General features: G+C 39.3%; 2 non-coding genes across 2 annotated transcripts; one reads left to right on the forward strand and one right to left on the reverse strand.

The window, feature by feature from the left end:
• Positions 1–7,081: 7,081 nt before the first annotated feature.
• Positions 7,082–7,189, reverse strand: LOC148577380 (small nucleolar RNA R71). The gene has a single exon (XR_015904072.1). It is a non-coding gene; the product is annotated as a small nucleolar RNA R71 (small nucleolar RNA).
• Positions 7,190–17,387: 10,198 nt separating this feature from the next.
• Positions 17,388–17,495, forward strand: LOC148577381 (small nucleolar RNA R71). The gene has a single exon (XR_015903500.1). It is a non-coding gene; the product is annotated as a small nucleolar RNA R71 (small nucleolar RNA).
• Positions 17,496–18,726: the final 1,231 nt, after the last annotated feature.

The raw sequence follows: 18,726 nt of genomic DNA on the forward strand, positions 1-18,726 counted from the left end.
CAAATTATTTGGCATTGATACTTGGGAAGTTGAACCTCCCCTATTCATCAATGAACTAAGTGATCTGGATCAACTGACATTGCCTCAGAAGAGACAGGATCCTGGAAAGTTCATAACACCTTGTACTATAGGCACCATGATCTTTAAAGCTCTATGTGACCTTGGTTCAGGGATAAACCTCATGCCCCTCTCTGTAATAGAGAAACTGGGAATCTATGAGGTGCAAGCTGCTAAAATCTCATTAGAGATGGCAGACAGTTCAAGAAAACAGGCATATGGACAAGTAGAGGACGTATTAGTAAAGGTTGAAGGCCTTTACATCCCTGCTGATCTCATAGTCCTGGATACTGGAAAGGAAGAGGATGAATCCATCATCCTAGGAAGACCTTTCCTGGCCACAGCAGGAGCTGTGATTGATGTTGACAGAGGTGAAATAGTCCTTCAATGGAATGAGGACTCCCTTGTGTTTAAAACTCAAGGATCTCCCTCTGCAACCATGGAGAGGAAGCAGAAAAAGCTTCTCTCAAAGCAGAGTCAACCAGAGCCCCCACAGTCAAACTCTAAGTTTGGTGTTGGGAGGCCACAACCAAACTCTAAGTTTGGTGTTCAACTCCCATATCCAAACTCTAAGTTTGGTGTTGGAGAGTCTCAACAAAGCTCTGCACATCTGTGAGGCTCCATGAGAGCCCACTGTCAAGCTATTGACATTAAAGAAGCGCTTGTTGAGAGGCAACCCAATGTTTATTTATCTAACTATATTTTTCTTAGTTATATATCTTTATAGGTTCATGATCATGTGGAGTCACAAAATAAACAAAAAAATCAAAAACAGAATCAAAAACAGCAGAAGAAAAATCACACCCTGGAGGAGCATCTGTCTGGCGTTCAAACGCCAGAACAGAACATGGTCCTGGCGCTGAACGCCCAGAATGGGCAGCATCCTGGCGCTGAACGCCCAGAACAAGCATGGTTCTGGCGTTCAACGCCAGAAATGGCAGCAAAGGGGCATTGAACGCCCAAAATGGGCACCAACCTGGCGCTGAACGCCCAGAGTTGTGTGCAAGGGCATTTTACATGCCTAAATTGGTGCAGGGATGTAAATGCCTTGACACCTCAGGATCTGTGGACCCCACAGGATCCCCACCTACCTCATCATCTCTCTTCCCATTCATGATCATCCCTTCTGTTTTCCATTTACCACTCACATCCATACACCCACTACCTTCAAAATTCAACATCTCTCTCCCACCCAATCCCACCCATATGGCCGAATACACACCTCCCTCCATCTTCTCCATATCTTCTTCTTCTTCTTCTATTCTTTCTTCTTTTTGCTCGAGGGCGAGCAACATTCTAAGTTTGGTGTGGTAAAAGCATAGCTTTTTTGTTTTTTCCATAACCATTGATGGGACCTAACGCCAAAGAAACCTCTAGAAAGAGGAAAGGGAAGACAAAAGCTTCCATAAAGGGTCCATAGCTCAGTGGTAGAACATTTGACTGCAAATCAAGAGATCCCTGAGATACCTCAGGGGATACATTTTCTTCCACACAATTATTGGAAGCAACTAAGGGTGGAACATCAAGAGCACTCCATCATCCTTCATGAAATCAGAGAAGATCTAAAAGCAATGAAGGAGGAGCAACAAAGACAAGGAAGAGACATAGAAGAGCTCAAAGACATCATTGGTTCCTCAAGAAGGAAACGCCACCATCACTAAGGTGGATTCATTTCTTGCTCTTATTTCTTCTGTTTTTCGTTTTCTATGTTAAGTGCTTATCTATGTTTGTGTCTTCATTACATGATCATTAGTAGTAACTATGTCTTAAAGTTATGAATGTCCTATGAATCCATCACCTCTCTTAAATGAAAAATGTTTTAATTCAAAAGAACAAGAAGTACATGAGTTTCGAATTTATCCTTGAACTTAGTTTAATTATATTGATGTGGTGACAATGCTTCTTGTTTTCTGAATGTATGCTTGAACAGTGCATATGTCTTTTGAAGTTGTTGTTTAAGAATGTTAAATATGTTGGCTCTTGAAAGAATGATGACTAGGAGACATGTTATTTGATAATCTAAAAAATCATAAAAATAATTCTTGAAGTAAGAAAAAGCAGCAAAGAACAAAGCTTGCAGAAAAAAAAAATAGGCGAAAAAAAAAATTAGAAAAAGCAAGCAGAAAAAGCCAAAGCTCTTAAAACCAAAAGGCAAGAGCAAAAAGCCAATAACCCTTAAAACCAAAAGGCAAGGGCAAATAAAAAGGATCCAAAGGCTTTGAGCATCAGTGGATAGGAGGGCCTAAAAAGGAATAAAATCCTGGTCTAAGCGGCTAAACCAAGCTATCCCTAACCATGTGCTTGTGGCATGAAGGTGTCAAGTGAAAACTTGAGACTGAGCGGTTAAAGTCAAGGTCCAAAGCAAAAAAAGAGTGTGCTTAAGAACCCTGGACACCTCTAATTGGGGACTTTAGCAAAGCTGAGTCACAATCTGAAAAGGTTCACCCAATTATGTGTCTGTGGCATTTATGTATCCGGTGGTAATACTGGAAAACAAAGTGCTTAGGGCCACGGCCAAGACTCATGAAAGAAGCTGTGTTCAAGAATCATCATACTGAACTAGGAGAGTCAATAACACTATTCGAAATCTGAAGTTCCTATAGATGCCAATCATTCTAAACTTCAATGGATAAAGTGAGATGCCAAAACTATTCAAGAGGCAAAAAGCTATAAGTCCCGCTCATATGATTGAAGCTCTGTTTCATTGATAGTTTGGAATTTATAGTATATTCTCTTCTTTTTATCCTATTTGATTTTCAGTTGCTTGGGGACAAGCAACAATTTAAGTTTGGTGTTGTGATGGGCGGATAATTTATACGCTTTTTGGCATTGTTTTTAGTATGTTTTTAGTAGGATCTAGTTACTTTTAGGGATGTTTTCATTAGTTTTTATGTTAAATTCACATTTCTGAACTTTACTATGAGTTTGTGTGTTTTTCTGTGATTTCAGGTACTTTCTGGCTGAAATTGAGGGACTTGAGCAAAAATCAGATTCAGAGGTTGAAGAAGGACTGCTGATGCTGTTGGATTCTGACTGCCTTGCACTCAAAATGGATTTTCTGGAGCTACATAACTCGAAATGGCGCGCTTCCAATTGCGTTGGAAATTAGACATCCAGGGCTTTCCAGCAATATATAATAGTCCATACTTTGGCCAAGAATAGACGACGTAAACTGGCGTTCAACGCCAGCTTTCTACCCAAATCTGGCGTCCAGCGCCAGAAAAGGATCCAAAACCAGAGTTGAACGCCAGAAATTGATCAAAACCTGGCGTTCAACTCCACAAATGGCCTCTGCACGTGCAACACTCAAGCTTAGCCCAAATACACACCAAGTGGGCCCAGGAAGTGGATTTATGCATCAATTACTTACTCATGTAAACCCTAGTAGCTAGTTTATTATAAATAGGACCTCTTACTATTGTATTAGAAATCTTTGGTCTCAGTTTTAATCCATTGTTCATCTTTGGATTACCTTATGATCCTTTGATCACGTTTTGGGGGCTGGCCATCTCGGCCATGCCTGGACCTTCACTTATGTATTTTCAACGGTCGAGTTTCTACACTCCATAGATTAAGGTGTGGAGCTCTGCTGTTCCTCAAAGAATAATGCAAGTACTACTGTTTTCTATTCAATTCATCTTATTTTACTTCTAAGATATCCATTCGGACCCAAGAACGTGATGAAGGTGATGATTATGTGTGACGCTCATCACCATCTCCCCTATGAACACGTGCCTGATAAACACTTCCGTTCTACATGAAATAAGCTAGAATGAATATCTCTTAGATCTCTTAACCGGAATCTTCGTGGCGTAAGCTAGAATGATGGCGGCATTCAAGAGAATCCGGAAAGTCTAAACCTTGTCTGTGGTATTCCGAGTAGGATTCAACGATTGAATGACTGTGACGAGCTCCTAACTCGCGATTGTAGGGCGTTAGTGACAGACGCAAAAGGATAGTAAATCCTATTCCAGCATGATCGAGAACCGACAGATGAATAGCCGTGCCATGACAGGGTGCGTGAGCATATTACTCACTGAGAGGATAAGATGAAGCCATTGGCAAGGGTGATGCCTCCAGACGATTAGCCGTGCCGTGACAGGGCATTGGATCATTTTCCCGAGAGATGACCGAAAGTAGCCATTGACAGTGGTGATGTATCACATAAAGCCAGCCATGGAAAGGAGTGAGACTGATTGGATGAAGATAGCAGGAAAGCAGAGGTTCAGAGGAACGAAAAGCATCTCCATTCGCTTATCTGAAATTCCTACCAATGATTTACATGAGTACCTCTATCCCTATTCTATTATTTATTATTCGAAAACTCTATGATTATTTTATATCCGCCTGACTGAGATTTGCAAGGTGACCATAGCTTGCTTCATACCAATAATCTCCGTGGGATTCGACCCTTACTCACGTAAGGTATTACTTGGACGACCCAGTGCACTTGCTGGTTAGTTGTATCGAAGTTGTGACAAATTATGAATGTGTAATCACGATTACGCGTACCAAGTTGCTCACGTGCCAGGAATAGTTTGAGCCTGGACATCACAATTTCGTGCACCAAGTTTTTGGCGCCGTTGCCGGGGATTGTTCGTGTTTGGACAACTGACGGTTCATCTTGTTGCTCAGATTAGGTAATCTTCTTTTTGTTTTATTTTCAAAAATTTTTCAAAAATCTTTCAAACATTCTTCCTTTGTTTTCGAAAAAAAAAATTTATTTTAAAATAAAAATGTTTTCAAAAATAAATTATTCTATGGCTTCAGAATTTTTAAGAATGAATTCTAGTGTTTCATGAAGCATGTCGAAGCCTGGCTGGCTGTAAAGCCATGTCTCAATTCTTATACTTAAGAGAAGAGCTTCTTTATCTTTCTTAGCCAATTGGCTGTTGAATGTAAGGAATGTCAGGCGTGTCATGTCTGAGTTACATACTAAAGCTTGGCTGGCTATTAAGCCATGCCTGACCCTTTGATTGGAGATTTAGAGCATAAGATTCCTGGAATTCATATTAAAAATTTTGGAATCCTTATTTTTCTCTTTTCTAAATAATTTTCGAAAAATATAAAATAAAAATCCAAAAAAATTAGAAAATCATAAAAATCAAAAATATTTTTTGTGTTTCTTGTTTGAGTCATGTGTCATGTTATAAGTTTGGTGTCAATTGCATGTGCATCTTGCATTTTTTTCGAAAATTTCATGCATTCATAGTGTTCTTCATGATCTTCAAGTTGTTCTTGGTAAGTCTTCTTGTTTGATCTTTGCATTTACATGTTTTGTGCCTTTTCTTGTTTTTCATATGCATTCTTGAATTCGTAGTGTCTAAGCATTAAAGAATTCTAAGTTTGGTGTCTTGCATGTTTTCCTTGCATTAAAAATTTTTCAAAAATATGTTCTTGGTGTTCATCTTGACATTCATAGTGTTCTTGGTGTTCATCTTGACATTCATAGCATTCTTGCATGCATTCATTGTTTTGATCCATAACTCTCATGCATTGCATCATTTTTCTTGTTTTTCTCTCTCATCATAAAAATTCAAAAATCAAAAAAATATCTTTTCCTTTTTCTCTCTTAAAATTTCGAAAATTAGATTTGACTTTTTCAAAAATTTTTAAAATCTAGTTGTTTTTATGAGTCAAATCAAATTTTCAATTTAAAAATCTCATCTTTTTCAAAATCTTTTTCAAAAATCAAATCATTTTCAAATTTCTTAGTTATTTTTGAAAATTCCAAAAATATTTTTCAAAAATCTTTTTCTTATTTTTATATCAAATTTTCAAAAATAACATAATCAATTAATGTTTTGATTCAAAAATTTGAAGTTTGTTACTTGCTTGTTAAGAAAGATTCAAACTTTAAGTTTTAGAATCATATCTTGTGATTTCTTATGAATCAAGTCATTAATTGTGATTTTAAAAAAAAATCAAATCTTTTTTCAAAAACTAATTTCTATCATATCTTTTCAAAAATAGCTTCTCATCTTATCTTTTTCAAAAATCTAATTTCAAAATATCTTTTCTAACCTCCTAACTTCTTATCTTTTCAAAATTTGTTTCAACTAACTAACTAACTTTTTGTTTGTTTCTTAACTTTTTCAAAACTACCTAACTAACTCTCTCTCCCTCATTTTCAAAAATATCTTCCCCCTTTTTCAAAATTTCTTTTCAATTTATTAATTATTTTAATTTTTAATTTTTAAATCTTAATTTTCGAAAATTACTAACATTTTTCAAAAACTATTTTCAAAAGTCACTAACTCTTTTTCAAAAAACTATTTTCGAAAATTCCTTCTCTCTCATCTTATTCTATTTATTTATTCATCTACTAACATCTCATCTCACATCTCTGCCATCTTCACAGTTGTGTTTCTTCCATTATATTACATTCTTTGTCTCCCCTTCTTCTTCTACTCACACAGGGATCTCTATACTGTGGTATAAAGGATCCATATTATTATTATTATTATTTTCTGTGCCCTCTTCTTTGTCATATGAGCAGGAGCAAGGACAAGAATATTCTTGTTGAAGCAGATCCAGAACCTGAAAGGACTCTGAAAAGGAAACTAAGAGAGCTAAATTACAACAATCCAGAGAAAACCTTTCAGAAATTTTCGAACAAGAAGAGGAGATGGCAGCCGAAAATAATAATAATGTAAGGAAGATGCTTGGTGACTTTACTGCACCTAATTCCAATTTACATGGAAGAAGCATCTCCATTCCTGCCATTGGAGCAAACAACTTTGAGCTGAAACCTCAATTAGTTTCTCTGATGCAGCAGAATTGCAAGTTTCATGGACTTCCATCTGAAGATCCTTTTCAGTTCTTAACTGAATTCTTGCAGATATGTGATACTGTTAAGACTAATGGAGTAGATCCTGAAGTCTACAGGCTCATACTTTTCCCTTTTGCTGTAAGAGACAGAGCTAGATTATGGTTGGATTCTCAACCCAAAGACAGCCTGAACTCTTGGGATAAGCTGGTCACGGCTTTCTTAGCCAAGTACTTTCCTCCTCAAAAGCTGTGCAAGCTTAGAGCTGATGTTCAAACCTTCAGATAGAAAGAAGGTGAATCCCTCTATGAAGCTTGGGAAAGATACAAACAGTTGACCAAAAAGTGTCCTTCTGACATGCTTTCAGAATGGACCATCCTGGATATATTCTATGATGGTTTATCTGAGCTATCAAAAATGTCACTGTACACTTTTGCAGGTGGATCCATTCACCTAAAGAAAACGCCTGCAGAAGCTCAAGAACTCATTGACATGGTTGCTAATAACCAGTTCATGTACACTTCTGAAAGGAATCCTGTGAATAATGGGACGCCTATGAAGAAGGGAGTTCTTGAGGTTGATACTCTGAATGCCATATTGGCTCAGAATAAAATATTGACTCAGCAAGTCAATATGATCTCTCAGAGTCTGAATGGAATGCAAGCTGCATCCAACAGTACTCAAGAGGCATCTTCTGAAGAAGAAGCCTATGATCCTGAGAACCCTGCAATAGCAGAGGTAAATTACTTAGGTGAACCTTATGGAAACACCTATAACTCAACATGGAGAAATCATCCAAATTTCTCATGGAAGGATCAAAAGCCTCAACAAGGCTTTAATAATGGTGGAAGAAACAGGTTTAGCAATAGCAAGCCTTTTCCATCATCAACTCAGCAACAGACAGAGAACTCTGAACAAAATACTTCTAATTTAGCAAACTTAGTCTCTGATCTGTCCAAGGCCACTGTAAGTTTCATGAATGAAACAAGGTCTTCCATTAGAAATTTGGAAGCACAAGTGGGCCAGCTGAGTAAAAGGATCACTGAAATCCCTCCTAGTACTCTCCTAAGCAATACAGAAGAGAATCCAAAAGGAGAGTGCAAGGCCATTGACATAAGCACCATGGCCGAACCCAATGAGGGAGTGGAGGACGTGAATCCCAAGGAGGAAGACCTCCTGGGACATCCAGTGATCAATAAGGAGCTTCCCTCTGAGGAACCAAAGGACTCTGAGGCTCATCTAGAGACCATAGAGATTCCATTGAACCTCCTTATGCCCTTCATGAGCTCTGATGAGTACTCCTCTTCTGAAGAGAATGAGGATGTTACTGAAGAGCAAACTGCCAAGTTTCTTGGTGCAATCATGAAGCTGAATGCCAAATTATTTGGCATTGATACTTGGGAAGTTGAACCTCCCCTATTCATCAATGAACTAAGTGATCTGGATCAACTGACATTGCCTCAGAAGAGACAGTATCCTGGAAAGTTCATAACACCTTGTACTATAGGCACCATGATCTTTAAAGCTCTATGTGACCTTGGTTCAGGGATAAACCTCATGCCCCTCTCTGTAATAGAGAAACTGGGAATCTATGAGGTGCAAGCTGCTAAAATCTCATTAGAGATGGCAGACAGTTCAAGAAAACAGGCATATGGACAAGTAGAGGACGTATTAGTAAAGGTTGAAGGCCTTTACATCCCTGCTGATCTCATAGTCCTGGATACTGGAAAGGAAGAGGATGAATCCATCATCCTAGGAAGACCTTTCCTGGCCACAGCAGGAGCTGTGATTGATGTTGACAGAGGTGAAATAGTCCTTCAATGGAATGAGGACTCCCTTGTGTTTAAAACTCAAGGATCTCCCTCTGCAACCATGGAGAGGAAGCAGAAAAAGCTTCTCTCAAAGCAGAGTCAACCAGAGCCCCCACAGTCAAACTCTAAGTTTGGTGTTGGGAGGCCACAACCAAACTCTAAGTTTGGTGTTCAACTCCCATATCCAAACTCTAAGTTTGGTGTTGGAGAGTCTCAACAAAGCTCTGCACATCTGTGAGGCTCCATGAGAGCCCACTGTCAAGCTATTGACATTAAAGAAGCGCTTGTTGGGAGGCAACCCAATGTTTATTTATCTAACTATATTTTTCTTAGTTATATATCTTTATAGGTTCATGATCATGTGGAGTCACAAAATAAACAAAAAAATCAAAAACAGAATCAAAAACAGCAGAAGAAAAATCACACCCTGGAGGAGCATCTGTCTGGCGTTCAAACGCCAGAACAGAACATGGTCCTGGCGCTGAACGCCCAGAATGGGCAGCATCCTGGCGCTGAACGCCCAGAACAAGCATGGTTCTGGCGTTCAACGCCAGAAATGGCAGCAAAGGGGCATTGAACGCCCAAAATGGGCACCAACCTGGCGCTGAACGCCCAGAGTTGTGTGCAAGGGCATTTTACATGCCTAAATTGGTGCAGGGATGTAAATGCCTTGACACCTCAGGATCTGTGGACCCCACAGGATCCCCACCTACCTCATCATCTCTCTTCCCATTCATGATCATCCCTTCTGTTTTCCATTTACCACTCACATCCATACACCCACTACCTTCAAAATTCAACATCTCTCTCCCACCCAATCCCACCCATATGGCCGAATACACACCTCCCTCCATCTTCTCCATATCTTCTTCTTCTTCTTCTATTCTTTCTTCTTTTTGCTCGAGGGCGAGCAACATTCTAAGTTTGGTGTGGTAAAAGCATAGCTTTTTTGTTTTTTCCATAACCATTGATGGGACCTAAGGCCAAAGAAACCTCTAGAAAGAGGAAAGGGAAGACAAAAGCTTCCATAAAGGGTCCATAGCTCAGTGGTAGAACATTTGACTGCAAATCAAGAGATCTCTGAGATACCTCAGGGGATACATTTTCTTCCACACAATTATTGGAAGCAACTAAGGGTGGAACATCAAGAGCACTCCATCATCCTTCATGAAATCAGAGAAGATCTAAAAGCAATGAAGGAGGAGCAACAAAGACAAGGAAGAGACATAGAAGAGCTCAAAGACATCATTGGTTCCTCAAGAAGGAAACGCCACCATCACTAAGGTGGATTCATTTCTTGCTCTTATTTCTTCTGTTTTTCGTTTTCTATGTTAAGTGCTTATCTATGTTTGTGTCTTCATTACATGATCATTAGTAGTAACTATGTCTTAAAGTTATGAATGTCCTATGAATCCATCACCTCTCTTAAATGAAAAATGTTTTAATTCAAAAGAACAAGAAGTACATGAGTTTCGAATTTATCCTTGAACTTAGTTTAATTATATTGATGTGGTGACAATGCTTCTTATTTTCTGAATGTATGCTTGAACAGTGCATATGTCTTTTGAAGTTGTTGTTTAAGAATGTTAAATATGTTGGCTCTTGAAAGAATGATGACTAGGAGACATGTTATTTGATAATCTAAAAAATCATAAAAATAATTCTTGAAGCAAGAAAAAGCAGCAAAGAACAAAGCTTGCAGAAAAAAAAAATAGGCGAAAAAAAAAAATTAGAAAAAGCAAGCAGAAAAAGCCAAAGCTCTTAAAACCAAAAGGCAAGAGCAAAAAGCCAATAACCCTTAAAACCAAAAGGCAAGGGCAAATAAAAAGGATCCCAAGGCTTTGAGCATCAGTGGATAGGAGGGCCTAAAAAGGAATAAAATCCTGGTCTAAGCGGCTAAACCAAGCTATCCCTAACCATGTGCTTGTGGCATGAAGGTGTCAAGAGAAAACTTGAGACTGAGCGGTTAAAGTCAAGGTCCAAAGCAAAAAAAGAGTGTGCTTAAGAACCCTGGACACCTCTAATTGGGGACTTTAGCAAAGCTGAGTCACAATCTGAAAAGGTTCACCCAATTATGTGTCTGTGGCATTTATGTATCCGGTGGTAATACTGGAAAACAAAGTGCTTAGGGCCACGGCCAAGACTCATGAAAGAAGCTGTGTTCAAGAATCATCATACTGAACAAGGAGAGTCAATAACACTATTCGAAATCTGAAGTTCCTATAGATGCCAATCATTCTAAACTTCAATGGATAAAGTGAGATGCCAAAACTATTCAAGAGGCAAAAAGCTATAAGTCCCGCTCATATGATTGAAGCTCTGTTTCATTGATAGTTTGGAATTTATAGTATATTCTCTTCTTTTTATCCTATTTGATTTTCAGTTGCTTGGGGACAAGCAACAATTTAAGTTTGGTGTTGTGATGAGCGGATAATTTATACGCTTTTTGGCATTGTTTTTAGTTTGTTTTTAGTAGGATCTAGTTACTTTTAGGGATGTTTTCATTAGTTTTTATGTTAAATTCACATTTCTGGACTTTACTATGAGTTTGTGTGTTTTTCTGTGATTTCAGGTACTTTCTGGCTGAAATTGAGGGACTTGAGCAAAAATCAGATTCAGAGGTTGAAGAAGGACTGCTGATGCTGTTGGATTCTGACCGCCCTGCACTCAAAATAGATTTTCTGGAGCTACAGAACTCTAAATGGCGCGTTTCAAATTGCGTTGGAAAGTAGACATCCAGGGCTTTCCAGCAATATATAATAGTTCATACTTTGGCCAAGAATAGATGACGTAAACTGGCGTTAAACGCCAGCTTTCTACCCAAATCTGGCGTCTAGCGCCAGAAAAGGATCCAAAACCAGAGTTGAACGCCAGAAATGGATCAAAACCTGGCGTTCAACTCCACAAATGGCCTCTGCACGTGCAACACTCAAGCTCAGCCCAAACACACACCAAGTGGGCCCAGGAAGTGGATTTATGCATCAATTACTTACTCATGTAAACCCTAGTAGCTAGTTTATTATAAATAGGACCTCTTACTATTGTATTAGAAATCTTTGGTCTCAGTTTTAATCCATTGTTCATCTTTGGATTACCTTATGATCCTTTGATCACGTTTTGGGGGCTGGCCATCTCGGCCATGCCTGGACCTTCACTTATGTATTTTCAACGGTCGAGTTTCTACACTCCATATATTAAGGTGTGGAGCTCTGCTGTTCCTCAAAGAATAATGCAAGTACTACTGTTTTCTATTCAATTCATCTTATTTTACTTCTAAGATATCCATTCGGACCCAAGAACGTGATGAAGGTGATGATTATGTGTGACGATCATCACCATCTCCCCTATGAACACGTGCCTGATAAACACTTCCGTTCTACATGAAATAAGCTAGAATGAATATCTCTTAGATCTCTTAACCGGAATCTTCGTGGCGTAAGCTAGAATGATGGCGGCATTCAAGAGAATCCGGAAAGTCTAAACCTTGTCTGTGGTATTCCGAGTAGGATTCAACGATTGAATGACTGTGACGAGCTCCTAACTCGCGATTGCAGGGCGTTAGTGACAGACGCAAAAGGATAGTAAATCCTATTCCAGCATGATCGAGAACCGACAGATGAATAGCCATGCCGTGACAGGGTGCGTGAGCATATTATTCACTGAGAGGATAAGATGAAGCCATTGGCAAGGGTGATGCCTCCAGACGATTAGCCGTGCCGTGACAGGGCATTGGATCATTTTCCCGAGAGATGACCGAAAGTAGCCATTGACAGTGGTGATGTATCACATAAAGCCAGCCATGGAAAGGAGTGAGACTGATTGGATGAAGATAGCAGGAAAGCAGAGGTTCAGAGGAACGAAAAGCATCTCCATTCGCTTATCTGAAATTCCTACCAATGATTTACATGAGTACCTCTATCCCTATTCTATTATTTATTATTCGAAAACTCCATGATTATTTTATATCCGCCTGACTGAGATTTGCAAGGTGACCATAGCTTGCTTCATATCAACAATCTCCATGGGATTCGACCTTTACTCACGTAAGGTATTACTTGGACGACCCAGTGCACTTGCTGGTTAGTTGTATCGAAGTTGTGACAAATTATGAATGTGTAATCACGATTACGCGTACCAAGTTGCTCACGTGCCAGGAATAGTTTGAGCCTGGACATCACAATTTCGTGCACCAGTTGTCTCCTACCTAGCACTTTTGGTTAAACTCCTTAAGTTGGACATTAGATGAGCTTCCTGTTATGGTGGCTTGTGCTTAAATTCATCCAGAAATCTCCACCAATGTTTGGAATGCCAACAGCCTCCGGGGTCCCAAACTAGGCATGTGAAGCTTTTGAGCAGCTTCAAATAGGTCCTCAGGCTCCTGGGGTGACGAATGTCAGAATAGATTCCAGGATCCCAAACTTTGCTTTTAAGTCCGCCTTCGTCTTGATCTATTTTTTTCCATCCAGGCGGTTCAGAAATTAGATTCTCACCAAGATGACCAAACATTTTCCGAGATCCATTCGATTGAACATGATGCCAATCCGTGCACTTCGAGTTGAAGCATGGAATCTTATTGAACCTTGTGCACCAGCTCTGAGTACGAGTCATTTCCCTCTTACTCTTAAAGCCGCAGAGAGCTCTAAGCTGGCCATTTGTTTCAAGCAAATCATATTCAAGTGGAAAAATAAAGTTAAAGGTTAAGGATTGTACCCACTTGAAGCTTATATTGGGTGGTAATGGCCTTGGGATATGTGTTTCCAGTGGTTCTGTAAGTTCTACTCCCTTGTGAGCTTCTGTGAATTTCTCCACTTCCTTGCAGAATTCTTTAAATATAACATCGTCCTGATCAAAGTCTTCTATGTCTTCCTCATCACTCAAGTCATAAGCCGGAGGTTGAGAGAAATCTACCTCCGCATCATCTTTGTATTCACTTGGATAAGGTTCTTCAATCTCAGAGAATTCACTTGCGGATGCAAGTTCATTACTAGGAGAACTTGACTTGAGACTACCATCATCAAGGAAACTTGCGTCTTGGGTTATTCCGTCTAGTTCTTCATAAAATACCTGCTTTGCGGGCCGTGCACTATCCTCCTTAGCATCAATTGTAACGTCCTTGACGGAATTCTTCACAACTCTGGATTCCCATGGAAGTTCAGCATCTCCTAAATCTTCAATTAGTACTTCTTCTTTTTGGATAATTTGAGCTTCCTCCAATTGTTCCAGAACAAAGTTATGCTCATTACTGCCCTCTGGGGTTTCTAGTGTCTCCTTCATGCTACGTTCGTTATTAGATTCTCCACATAAGACTATTGGAGTTCCTTGAGTGCCTAAACATCTGGAAGATAATTAATGTATTGCATGCTCTAGCTGATGAAGGGTTGTATGAAGTTGATCTACTGTTTCCTTGAGGCGAGCCTGTGATTCTCGAGGTGATGGATTTGGACATGGTACATAGGGAAGTGGTGGTGTTTGGGAGTAATTGGATTAGAATCGGGGTAAATAAGGATCGTATGGTGGTGAATGGTGAAAAGGATCTTGTGAGTGTGGTGGTTCAAAGTTATATTGAGAGGATGGTCTATAGGCACAGGGTGAGGCTTGTTAGTAGTTACAAGGTTGTCCAACATATCTATTAGCTTGGTTTGCATTGTATAATGGTCTTTGTCCATGATATCTTGGAGGGTGTTGCTACCTAAAGGGTTGATCAAATCTTCTTGGCTCCATCCATCTTTGATTGCCTAGACCTTGATGCATATTCCTGTTATAGCTTTCACTCCCTTCAACAATATTAGAACCAAACTCAAAGCGAGAGGGGTGAGAATTCATAGCAGCTAATAAAATAAAAAGGGAAAAACAAAAGCAAATAAACAATTAAAAAAAACTATTTACAATAACCAATAATAAGGCACACGATTGCAGTTCCCCGGCAACAGCACCATTTTGACGATTAGACTTCTGCTAGTAAAGAAATTCACAAATATAATCGCGTTGTAAGTATAGTTTCTGAACTAACAAAAATCCTTTCGTACAAAAGTTTTTTGTTGTCACAAGTAACAAACCCCTAAATAAATTCATAAACTAAGTATTTAAACCTCGGGTCGTCTTCTCAAGGAACTGCAGGGAGGTATGTTCTTATTATTGGTTATGAGTTTTGTAAATTGGGATTTTGAAAGTGAGGAACAAGTAATTTAAATGACAAATAAAATAAATAAATAACTGTAAAATAAACTCTTGGCAAGGTATGAGAAATTGGAATTTCTATCCTAGTTATCCTAATCAGGTGTGATGAGAATTGGATTTTAATCCCACTTAGTTAAGTCAAGTGGACTAATTAGATTGATCCTCAAGTCCTAGTCAATCCCTGTGGGACGACTAGCTTTAGAACGATCTAGATTAATTAGAAATCTGCCAATTTCAACCACTGCACAGTTTGACAACTTAAGTGTTACCAATTACTTAACCAAAGCCAAAAGAAAGAAAATATCTAAATTAAATTAAGAGCATTCATAAATAGAATAAGACAATCATAAGCTGAAATACCTCAAGTAATATTAATTAAGAAAATCATAACATGAATGTAGCATAAGTCAAATTGAAAAGATAAATGATAATTAAAGGTATATAATAAAAGTAGAAAATAAATAAGAGAAACATTGAACCTATACTTGAAGAGAAGTAATCCTAAAATTTAGAGAAATCCTAATCCTAAAACCTAAGAGAGAGGAGAGAACATCTCCCTCTAAGAACTACATCTAAACTATGAAAAGTGAATAATTGGAGCTTTCTCCATATGGATGCATTCCCCCACTTCATAACCTCTAATATGTGCCTTCTGGACTTGGATCTGGGCCAAAAATGGCTTCAGAAATTGCTGGGAGAGTTTTCTGTAATTTCTGGTGCGTGGCGTCTGTCACGTGTTCGCGTGGGTCACGCGATCGCGTCATCTGGAGTTTTCCTTGTCACGCGTTCGCCTCGGTCATGCGTCTGCGTCATCTGTGTTCTGCTCATGGCGCGCGTCCGCGTCAGTCACACGTTCGCGTTGCTGTCTTTTCGCGCTAGGCAAGCGGCCGCGTCGTCCATGCATTCGCATCGCTGCCAATTTCTTCAAAAACTCCATTTTGTGCTTTCCTTCCATTTTTGTATGTTTCCTTTCCATCCTTTAAGTTATTCCTGCCTTTAGAATATCTGAAACTACTTAACACACAAATCACGGCATCGAATGGTAATAAAGGGTAATTAAAATAAATAATTTTAAAGCATAGGAAGCATGTAAGTCACATATATCACATAATAAGGAAGGGAAAGTAAAACCATGCAATTTACATGAATAAGTGGGTGAAGGATTGAATAAATCTCTTGAATTGAGCACATATATATCATAAAATATGGGTTTATCATATACCTCCCATTAAAGCAGATATAGAACTACCTAAAGGAATAGTTTCTAATTCATTAATTTTATCTTTATGTATGCATAAATCTTTTAGAAACTTTGCATATTTAGGTACCTGCTGAATAACATCAAAAAGGGGAACAGTTACCTCAACCTTTTTGAATATTTCTACCATTTTGGGGTCAAGTTCCATCTGCTTTATGGGCTTCTTTGCAAGTTGTGGGAATGGGATAGGAAGGGCGTTACTTGCAGCTTCTGTATCCTTCGGTGTTTCGTTCTGTGGTTGAGCTGCTTCTTCTTCAACTATGTTTTGTACGTCCTCTTCCTCTTCAACATCTTCCACTTCCACTACATCCTCAGCTGGGACGTGTTCTGGTAGGCTTGTCTCCTCCTGGTTCTTCTCCTTCAATGTGGTTCCGGACCTCAAAGTGATAGCATTGATGCCACCTTTGGGATTAGGTAGGGGTTGAGAGGGAATTCCACTGGAGCTTGAAAGTTGATTGGTAGAATTAGGTGATGAATTTAACCGGGAGACGAGAGCTTGTAAAGTAGCAGTTAGACCATTTAAAGTAGAGTTCAGCTGCGTCTGCATGTCTTGTTGTCCTTGTGCAAGAGAACGGAGCATCTCGTCATTTGATGAGGAATTGGAATAAGTGATCTGAGGAACCTGTTGTTGGTTGTGTTGAAATCCTTGAGATTGTCTTAGGTGAGGTGCTTTGTAAGGCTGGTTCTGATTCTGCTGTCCGTTGTTATTATTGTTATTCCACCTTTGGTTTCCATTGTTATCTCTGCCTCCTCTGTTATAATTGTCCTTCCAATTATGGTTAGAATTATCTCTCCAACCTTGGTTGGAGTTATCCTGCCATCCATGGTTATAGGTTCCACCTTGGTTGTAATTGCCGCCTTGTTGATTGTACCCTTGATTCGGGTGGTCATAGAAGTTATGAGTAGCTGCCACAGTATTGTCTTCCTGTTGGAGTTGCAGACATTCATCAGTATAATGACTATAATCAGCACAGATCCCGCATACTCTTTGTGGAACTAACTGTTAGCTCTGTTGTGGTGGGTGAGGCTGAGCTTATTGTTGATTTAACTGTATCTGCTTCAGTAGGTTGGTCATTTCACATATACTCTGTGTAAGAGTAGTAGTCTCAATGCTAGAGGAAACCTCTGCAACAGCTTTTGAGTGGATGTGCCTTTTCCTATGATTCCTAGTGGACTCAGCTAAGTCGCCGATCAGTTGCCATGCTTCATCTGTGGTTCTGTACTTTTTCAGGGAACCATTACTAGCACCATCCAGTGTAGTCTTATCTTGGGGGTTCATGCCTTGAGTGAAGTAGCTGATCAACACTAGTCTGTCAATCATGTGATGGGGGCATGCATCTAGAAGGTTCTTAAAACGCTCCCAGTATTCATAGAGAGTCTCCGAGTCACCTTGAACAATGCAGGAGATCTCTTTTCTCAGTCTATCTGTGACTTCAGCTGGAAAGTATTTTTCCAAAAATTCTCTCCTGAGTGTATCCCAGTTGGTAACGGTCGCTTCAGGTTGGGAGTAGTACCACTCCCTTGCTTTTCTCTCAAGAGAAAACGGGAAGGCAGTTAACAGAATAGAAGTTTTATCTGCACCATTACGCCTGACAGTAGAACAGGCTGTCTGGAAATCCCTAAGGTGCTTAATAGGCTCTTGAGCAGGTAAGCCATGAAAGTTGGGCATCAAGTTGATTAGTGCAGTCTTCAATTCAAAATCTGCAGCCAGATTTGGATGATGCACTTGATAAGGTTGCAGTGTAAAATCTAGGGCTCCAGCTTCCTGGAGAGTAATTCTCCTAGGTTCTGCCATGTTACCTGCACGTGAATCAACTGGATCAGTAGTAAAGGAGCTTGTCTCGCTCTCAGATGGCGGTTCAGATTCGCCCTCAGATGATACTGGTGAATCGATAACAATCACTTCACCACCCTTAGAGGCTAACCGACATCGAGCTCGCCTAATACGTGAAAGAGTTCTTTCAATTTTAGGATCAAAAGTGGCTAAGCTCGGATCAGGCAGTGAACGCGTCATTCAATGAGAAAGACATATAGCTCATGGTAACAGAAATAAAAATAAAATATGCAAATAAAAAAATAAAATATGTACAGTAATTACTAATCTAGCACACTATTGCAACTCCCCGGCAATGGCGCCAAAAGTTGATGCATGGCAGAAGTTAGACCAATTAAGAGAATCTTAATAAGAGGAATGCGTTGCAAATATAGCCCTTAACCGGCTAAAGTCTACCTCACCAATTTAAAAAGGGGTTGTCACAAATTTTAGAATTAAAAATACTAGAAGTATGAGTCCCAAGTCGCCTCCCAACGAGTTGCAGGAAAGAGTGCTATTTTATTAACTAGAAGTTTTCCAGAAAGTTGAGGTTTGACAATGAGTAAAAATAATTGTAAATTAAAGCAATAAAAATAAACTAAGAACAATTATTGATATTCTTAAATAAAAAGCCTTGACTGGGAGAATGATTAATTAGAAGTTCTATCCTTGTTGGAATCTTCTCAAGCGTAGTGTAAAGAGGTTGTTGTTTTCACTTAGTTAACCCTTACTAAATAAAGGAAAGTCAAGTGATTGAGCTAACTCTTACCCACAAATCCTAGTCCTCTCCCTTGGGAAGGTCTAGTGTTAGTAGGTACAGAATTAGCCAACAACGTCCAAT

Source organism: Arachis ipaensis, chromosome B1 (genome assembly GCF_059453495.1).
Source record: "Arachis ipaensis isolate K30076 ecotype BB chromosome B1, ASM5945349v1, whole genome shotgun sequence".
Taxonomy (NCBI): domain Eukaryota; kingdom Viridiplantae; phylum Streptophyta; class Magnoliopsida; order Fabales; family Fabaceae; genus Arachis; species Arachis ipaensis.